This window comes from Phoxinus phoxinus (assembly GCF_949152265.1).
Source record: "Phoxinus phoxinus genome assembly, chromosome: 7".
In the NCBI taxonomy this organism is placed as follows: domain Eukaryota; kingdom Metazoa; phylum Chordata; class Actinopteri; order Cypriniformes; family Leuciscidae; genus Phoxinus; species Phoxinus phoxinus.
The window spans coordinates 20,970,286-20,979,595 of NC_136882.1; the positions used below are offsets into that span (position 1 = coordinate 20,970,286).

The 9,310-nt window shown below is 37.4% G+C and overlaps 1 protein-coding gene across 1 annotated transcript in view; it reads left to right on the forward strand.

The window, feature by feature from the left end:
* The window catches only part of gypc (glycophorin C (Gerbich blood group)), a 31,709-nt gene that overhangs the window by 6,287 nt on the left and 16,112 nt on the right, over positions 1 to 9,310 (forward strand). The gene's annotated exons all lie outside the window — the stretch shown is intronic.

The following is a 9,310-nucleotide window of genomic DNA, read 5'->3' on the forward strand; positions in this document are numbered from 1 at the left end:
TACTCAACATATTTTAAAATCCATGTACTTATGGGATCATTATTTTAAAGTTTCAACAAGGCAACAAGGTTTGGGGCTGACATTTCCTGACATTCATTACACCATTGATCTATATTATTTTTAAGATGACATTTCTAACATTGATTATTAATTTATTCTGATGTTTCCGGAAGTGCTCTGTATGTTGTGATATTTTAATTTATATTTCATATTGAAACTATTAAAAACTGAACCTCATAGATGTCTTCGCACTTGAAATACACGTTCACTCCGCATCTTTCTTTCATTTGATTTGATCATTTGATGTTTGTGTGCAGCCTGTTAAAATAATGAAAACTGACACTCAAAAAAAAAAAGAAGAAATACTGACTTTTTATTGTACTCCAAAAGTAACTAAAAAACATACAAACAAGTGACTATTGGAAAAGGGTTTCATGAGTCTCAAGAAAAATGTTTGTTCAAAATAATGACAATGCTGTTTGTCATTATCCCCATCTTATTACTCATATGCTTTTCTGTTTTGCTTTTTTTAATTTTTTGTCATTCTAAAAGCATTGTGATTAAGTCTTGCCATAGACCAGAAACTGTGACAAGTTACAAGATTATATTTTAGATCAGAGGCTTTGGAATTTGGATCAATTTTCAAAGAACCCAGCAGGCCATCACCTCTTGTGTGTTGACAATGGGACATAAGCTGGCTCTCTGTGTCCCTGAAGACGGACAAGTGCTAATTGATGACTTCTTGATGTGACATTTTAAGTTTTTGTTTTGTTTTATTTTTTTATTTTATTTTGAAAGAGAGATAATTAAATCATCAAACAGGGACAAAGATACTGTAGATCGAAACATTTGAGGGAAGAAGCTAAGCCGAGAGAAGAGAGAGAATAAATAAGGGAAATAGGACAAGACTTTGCTTTGTTTTTGGAGGAGGATGAAACGAAGTTGGAACCAGAGGGGTTGTAGATGTTTTCCAGCTACAGGACAAACGCTGAGTGAGTGTGTGTATGTGTTCCTCGGAGGAACAAAACAGCAAGCCAAAATGTTGATTTATCTTCTCTTCTGAAAACACTCACATCCAAATCCCCCAGAATGTGATGGAAAAAATTCAAAGAAAACGTTTGTTGGTCTTTATTTCACCTCGGTACAACAGCTGCATGTGCATTCACCTTGCATTGACATCTTATCTTGACATTGTTTTTTATTGGGAATTGTTAAATGAAGGACAGTCTGCACATCTGTGTTTGTGGCTCTAATGGATCAGCAGGTTGACAGAGGTTACTAAACCAGTGATGGACTGCTTTTTCAATTGGTGCCAGGATGGTTATGGTTTACAATCTTTTTTAAATAAGTCAAAAATATTTTATTATATTATTTTAATAAGAAGAAATGTAGCTGTTGATTTTATGCTTTTGGAACATAAGTAAATTCTTATGGTTGATTACATCTTTGTTTGTAATGGTTTAAAAATTACCATCTTTTTTCTTACATTTTTTTTTCAAATTATTTTTACATTTTGTTCTGTTTCTACTGACTCTGCATCAACAATTAGAATATGCTCTTACCTGAGCAAAAATACTGGTAATAGTGACCTAAAATTCAATGACCTTTGTATGACAGCGACAGGCCAGAATACTTTTAAATACCCCATCTTGTATCCATACAAAACAAATGTTTTTAAAATGTATCTCTTGCCCTGTTTACACCTGGTATTAAGATGAGTTTTGGTCGGTGGATCACAAGAAGACGAGGGAGACACCCTTTACACCTGCTGTTTTAATCCGTCTCTTTTGTCCACTTTCGACCACTTCTGTCCCGATTTCTTCGAGGGGAGGATATATGGGAGTTTTAAGAATGAAGTCCACTGGAGGCAAGATGGTTGAGAACCCAAATGCAACTTTACTTAACAAACGTAATCAAACATAAAACAAAGGCATCGCAAGGCATGAAACAGAAACAACGACATGAAACATTGAAGACATTCAATACTAGACAAAGACACAGGGCAAACATGAGGGCTTAAATACACAAGACTTACGACTAGACAAGGGACAATTAAACAATGAACCAATGACAACGTGACACAACAGACAAGGGAACACATGGCAGGATCACAAGAACCAGGAACAATAAACAAAACCCAAACCATGACAATGGGTGGGTAAATATATGGGGGGTTTTTTCAGATCTTTTGATCTAATGGACAAAATAAGCTCAAGCTATTTACACATGAATGTGCTACGTTTTTCATCTTCAAACCAAAATTGCATCTCCAGCCAACAAAGTTTAAATCCCGCCTGGCTAGCGCGCTTTCCATAATGTTAATGCGTTAGGTCAATAGACAGAGAGTAGGCGGTCTTTTGTGTCTGTTTCACCACATGGGCCTCTGCGAAAGCAATCTGGTCAAATGCGGTTTCGACTCTCTGGAAGTGGTCGAAAGTGGACAAGATCAAAAATGTTTAGACCCTGTTTACATCTGTGTTTAGCACCATCCACTTGTGATCTGATTGACCAAAACGCATCTGAATAAACAGGGCCTAAGGCCACTACAAAAAATATGCTTCATTTGAGAAATATTATTACAAACCTGCACAATTTGAGTTCCGCTACAATATTTAGCTTTTCTTTAAATAAAACACTGATGCAATGTAGTTAGCTAATGAAGCTGCTGTCTTCAGTTAAATAATGAGTCTGTTGAAAGAGCATTGCATAGACACTGATCATCGTTGTATGAAATGCTTAAAAACCGTTTGCATCTTTGCAGCAATATTTAGCAGTTTCCTGTTTGTGATTCATACAGCCTTATATGTCCCTCCAGAGGAATGTTGGAGAATCAACAGCGGATACCTTATATATTATTAGTGAAAAAACCAGGCGCTGTTCTCAACCAGCTGTCTATAATCAACCTCAGTGGACCTGCAGTCACTTGACTGGCTCATGAGAGCACATGCCCATTAGTAAACTCATTGAAAAGGCTTTTTCTCTCAGAGAATCACTGACTCTCAGCTTGAATGAGGGAATCTTGAGAGGGCAGAGAGAGGAGAGAGGGAGTGGTATTCTTTCGAGGCGAGATGCGTGACATATGGTTGGGTGAGATAGGAGCGTTTACCACTTCAGCCTCAAATCCCAGGCAAATGCAACCTCGGGCCATGAAGGAAAGAGAGAAAAGCAGAGTAACACCAGATTGTTTGAGGAAATCAGTTGCAGAAAAGCACAGAGAAGGGAATAGTGGAGAGCTCTTTAACTAAGGCTCCCGTGTGTGTGTGTGTGTGTGTGTGTGTGTGTGTGTGTGTGTGTGTGTGTGTGTGTGTGTGTGTGTGTGTGTGTGTGTGTGTGTGTGTGTGTGTGTGTGTGCGTGTGTGTGTGTATGTGTGTGTGTGTCATATTCAGAATCTGATTACTAGCCCCATAAACAAGTGCGCTTAAACTCAGTGTTGTGGTCATGATGAACCTCACAGCAGCAACAGAAGGATGTTAGAAAGCGGCTGATAGATTTGTACCCATATTCGTCCATTAATACGTTACAATCTGGCACAAACTTGTCAAGATGTGTTGAAACTGACTGAAACGTGATAGACTGTCAAGGAGGTCTCTTCTTTTTTTTTGCTTTTTGGGAGGATATACAGGTGTCATGAGCAGACAAGCCAATTTTATTGTTGAAGAAACCAATTTTTACCATCTCTTTTTCTACCTTTTAACCTTTGTTGTGGCTTGTTTTCGTTGTGGTGTGGCTTTAATACCAATGTGGCCATGATTGAAATAACAAAGGGAATGAATACGGGTCATTTGTTGTGCATTAGAAGGGTATTGACACAAAAACGATTTTTATTTAAATAATTTAGGAAAAATTTAAATAAGGATTTGTAATTATCTAAAACAAGTTAATTGAGGAATACTGAATGATGAAATTAATTTCTTGCAAATATATAGAAAATGAAAACTCAATCAGGTCACTTTAGACCCGTGCTGTGCTTCAAAGGGTTAAACACTTTTAACATAACTGCTACTACAGAGAAGAGGCCCAAAAGCACTTTAAAAGAAGGTATCATAAAGCAATCTGAAAAAAGCAGTAGTGTATATGCAGGTAAGGCCTGCTGTTGCTGTCATGCTGCTGCTTCACATATGCGCTGCGGATGCTTGGTGTGTGAAACAGGCCTAATCCTTTACCTGCAGGACAGGCGGATGAATACGGTAATGTCATGTATGCATACTTATAAACTCGCAATGGAAAGTCTCAAAACTTTAAAACCCTTTTCTGTACACTCAGGTTTAGGTCCCTGTGGATATTTCCACATTCCCCTTATCTCCATAGACGTGCACTGTGTCGCCTCCGGTCCTCTTTCTCAATTTGATTTTTCCTCCCCCTCAGCACCACAATCTGATTTCTGGGCCACTGAATAACTGTATCTGTGGCCGGGTGACCTGGGGGTCATTTGCAATTTCCTTCTCTTACATATTTTTCTGCGATTCTCAATCTATTTCTCACACTTTCGCAGCTCGCAAAGATTAGATGTCCTGGTCCCAAAGATGATAGACTGACCTTCTTAAGGGCAAGTGCCGTCTATAGAAATGAATATCATAATAATAATTATGCAGCTTTGATTATGGCACATGGCATTGTGAGACATATCCAGATGATGAATGAAGCCATCTAGGCAGCAGAGGCCATTCGGATTCATTGTGTCGCCGCTCAAAGGAATATGTTGGATTTGCTCTGATGTGCGTACGGTTTCTCAAGGGCAATTCACACCAGCTTACGTAAGGGTTTAAAGAGTCAAAAGTTTTGAGATGCTGACAAACCCAAGTGACCTGTTATGACCAGAATAGAAAAATAAAACACTGCCATTTCAAATCTATAGCTGTCAATGTATGATATAAATGACTGTTATTGGCCACTTACAGAAAAGGTCTTTCAGAGATTTTGGAGAGGAAGTGAGGGTGTAAGAGAAGTAAAGAGAGATGTGTGGCTATGGAATGGTGTGGAAGAGCAAGCTGCTCGTGTTTTTAGTTGCGCAGCTGTTGGGGTGGATCCTCTTTCAATCCAACAATCTTTCATAAATGAGTGCACAAATAAACACCAAATTCAAACTGATGTGGGTGGATTAGTATGTTAACACTGTTGCTGTTCCTACAAGAAATGCTATTAATTTTTTTTTAATTCTGAGGTATTCCTTCACTCATTGTGGCCTTTTCTTTTGACCTCAGCCAATTAGTTGAGGTACACTAGCGTTCAAAAGTTTGGGGTCAACAAGAAATTAATAATTTTATTCTAGCATGCATAAAATAGATCAAAATGACAGTAAACCATTTTTAATAGTACAAAACTTTTCTTAATAAATGCTGTTTATTTTATTCTGATTTGTTTGTATCACAGTTTCCACAAAAATATTAAGCAGTACAACTGTTGAAATGTAAATGCATTAAATAGAGCAAATCAGCATAGAAGGATTTCTGAAGGATCATGTGACACTGAAAACTTTCAAAAAATCTTACAGATGCCAAACTTTAATGAAGCCAATTCACACCAAGGGTGATAACAACTATAACTATAAAGTTTTAATAATCATTCTACTTCTATAAGAATAGGTAAGTCCACATTATAACTATACTGATAACAACACAGAGGAACTGTATTGCTCAGGGGTGCAAACACATGTATGGTCAAAAAAGAGAGAGGTAATCGAAGCCCTCGTCCCGCGGCAAATATCCGGTATATATTACTGCTATTTCATGAAAACAATTTCACCTGATGATTTGAATAGCTCTTTTTGTAAAGAATTAATAATTCTAGGATGATTGGGGTAATTGTGTAGGGTAGGACTAGTGCATCTGCATAGAAACTAATAAACAAAATACAAATATGAATACAATAAAACACAAATACACAAGAAATAAAGCAGTGTTTTATGTTTTTCAGGTAAATTAACTGTATTAAGTATTAATACAGTTTATCTTTTGACAAAACGTGATTTTTCTCTTTCTCTTTTGTTGTTTGATTAACTTTGGTGACACAAACAGCTGCAGGTATATTGGGTGCTGTCCCTTTAATTCGAATGCACGTATACTGGTAATGACACGCATCCGTTTTGACTGCGTTTACGGGGAAACTCGTTGAGACGGACACTGGCTTATTTTTTCGTGCACATGTCTGTTCAAACACAAATAGATAAGATAGAAAAGGGAATTCGGTGTTCACGAACTTCACGTGCTGTCTGCGACTGCGTGGTTCTGTGCGCCGACAGACCATCTACATTTGAATGTGAAACATAATAGCCTATATATAGCCTGATACAGCAAAGACAACGTCGGCAGTATTGACGGCAAAATAGGCTACAGAATATTTCGTTCTGTAGGCCTGACGGGCAATATTTGAAAATCGATAATTAGGCCTATTTTTTAAATTACAATTATATATGCATTTGTCAAAACCGAGAGACATTCAAGCATCAAAATGTAAATTATTAATATGTATTTGCGCCTTCTATTTTGTCTGAAAACTTCCAACACTCTTGAAAAATAGGCATCGGTTGCGGTTCTATTTCTAGCACGCGGTTTCGGCGCAGCTCGAGAAGTGTGTGTGTCACACAGGCAGGGCCGGCGCTCCGTACACGCACTGCGCGTAGCAGGCATTGTGCTCTAACCAGTTAACATGAGAGCCGACATAAAAACGGACACTCCACGCCACGCAGAGAGAAATGTGATGCAGTCAGTGGCAGATCCAGAGTGAGACAGAAACACTAGTGGTTCACACTTGCGCACATACTGCTGGTTTGGCGCGCAGTGTTCTGATTCGCTTATTTCCTATTTACTTGTTGGTGGACGCAATCCAGAATTACTGTCGGTTAAATTATAATCAGACCCTCTTAACTCATCATTGACAACCATTGATTCTTTCACTCATGAGCCAATCAGAATTCACCTGACTTTAAAGGGCTCGAGCATCTAAAGTGGCAGACAACATAACTAGTGTGTGTTAGTAATAAACAATTATTGATGGAGTATAAATGGAGTTATCGTCCATTGGTTTGGAATGGATGATAATATAGTTCTCGTTATAGTTAATGTTACTGGTGTGAACTGGTTATAAAATATTAGATATTGTTGTGTTTAGTGGTTATGTGTGGGGTTAGAGGTTCACAAATATCAATGTGATGATATGTATTTGTGTAATATCGTTTGCTGTTACATAATCCTCAACAGAGATGAGAATGTCAGCAGAGCTGTGTTGAGTTGAGGCAGGATGAAATTTTCTACAGCGTCCATTCCCTTATGAGACTGCCAAGCTCAATAACAGATAGATGTTCCTCTCTCCTCTATTCATTGTAACAGCACAAGCTTTCGGCACGTTTCCCACCCTCCCTCGTCCTCCAAGACACGCTGAAATATCACTCCATTAGTCACATCCATTACTCCTGTTTCCTTGCCGGTCTCATTTTTCTTTTAGGAATTGAGAGAGACTAGCATGTGGTTTCCTCATTCTGTCTCCAGTATGGTTGTGAATTTACTGCTATAATCACCAGTGTGTAATATATGCTTGCACTTGTACTGGTGTCTGCCCTTTCTCTGGTCAGTGAGCTGCATGTGTGTTGCATGATGTAAATCTATGCAATAGCTTTGTGTGATTAACCTCCTTATGCTAGTCTTATAGTCTACAGTTATTCGTTAAGTAATATACATTCCCATCAGGTGTAAAATTACTAACTGAAGTACCTTCAATATAAGTAGTTTTTTTCTCTTAATTTACATTGGGTTGTTTGCTAATTTATAAAAATGTAAAGATTTACCTGCAACGATAAGGGGGAAAATAACATAAATTAATTCAGAAGCAAAGATGTACGATATTGTTTACAACACAAATTTATATTTAATTTATTTTTCTCACAGGAATGTTTTTTTTCTTTTCTTGTTTTTAAGGATAAACCTTGTTTAGAATATGATATGACTTGCAACAGGGCAAGAAAATATATAAAGGTGAAAACAGTGCAAGTCAGTGGTTTCTGGTTCTACGATTCTTCATCACATTGGGAATGCTGATGAACATCCTTTGGCCTTGACACAAGCCTCCCCAATCAATTTTCTTATATGATCTTGCAAAGCAATCACATCACCAACAATACAGTGCAGAAATACAGTGGCTTTAGTTCTCTCAAGTCTGATAGAAATTACTATCATAAAACCTGTTTAAGAGAGGATTTAAAGGTCTGAATCGCCTTGGTGGTGGTATAGAATCTGAGAAGAGCTGACCAGTAAATGGGAGATTTATTGATGGGCTCACAACATGCTTTCACTCAAGGCTGTTTTGAGGCCTTTCTTGATGTGGATCTGTGCATTCCAGACATAGTAAATAACGTTATGATCAATATTTCCTTTTTACAATCCCAAGTCTGATAAATGGTCACTACAAGTCATTCTGAGCTTAAAACATAAAAATATATCCCTGTGAAGACAGCAGGTCAGTTAGTTGTACTTTAAACCTTAAAAACCTTAAAAATTATCCATACCAGTTATATTTCTTATTTATCATGTACAAATTGGCTATATATTAATGTCAGGATAATTATAATATTTCCCAATGTTTTTGTCCTTACTTATTTAAACTTTCACAAGGACCACCAAGCATTTCCTTTGGGCTCCCTTGAACACCCCTGCCTTAGGACGGTGGGAATTAATTCTCATTCTTACCTTCTCTGAGGAGCAGAAAATATGTAAAACAGTGGGAAAACCATTAGGCATTTTTACAGGATACTACATAAACTTTCGACTATGTGGTGGCCTTACTCTTGCTGCACCATTGAAAAAATATATCTAATTAAAATATGTTGATTAACTAGGACTGAGCGTTTGTATGGTTTGTTAGAGGTTCATTATAAGCTGAGGCTGCTCTGCAGTTCCCTCAGGTTATCATCTATTGTCAATGTCATCATTGGCAATGGGCTATTTAAGAGGAAGCTGCTTAGCTTTTAATGCTCCTTCACAGTGCAGGATTTGGGCTTAAAAATTACTACCAAGGTTGATTTCCCAGAAAAAACACTGTCTCTATGATAACAAAACACTGCATCCTGCCAGTCCAGCAAAGCAACTTTGGCTCAACCAGTGGTTTTGACTGGTATTGCCTGTTTGTCTGACCATTGGCAAATATTTTGTTTAAAACAATAGCTATTTGATATTGCACTTGCACACATTCATTTTAAGTTTAGAAACCCTGTTTGATTATTGGAGCTGTGTCAAAAGCTAAGTTATATATATATATATATTAGGAAATTATTGTATTTATAAAATGAATTTTTGAGTATATGGAATGAAACTCTGACTA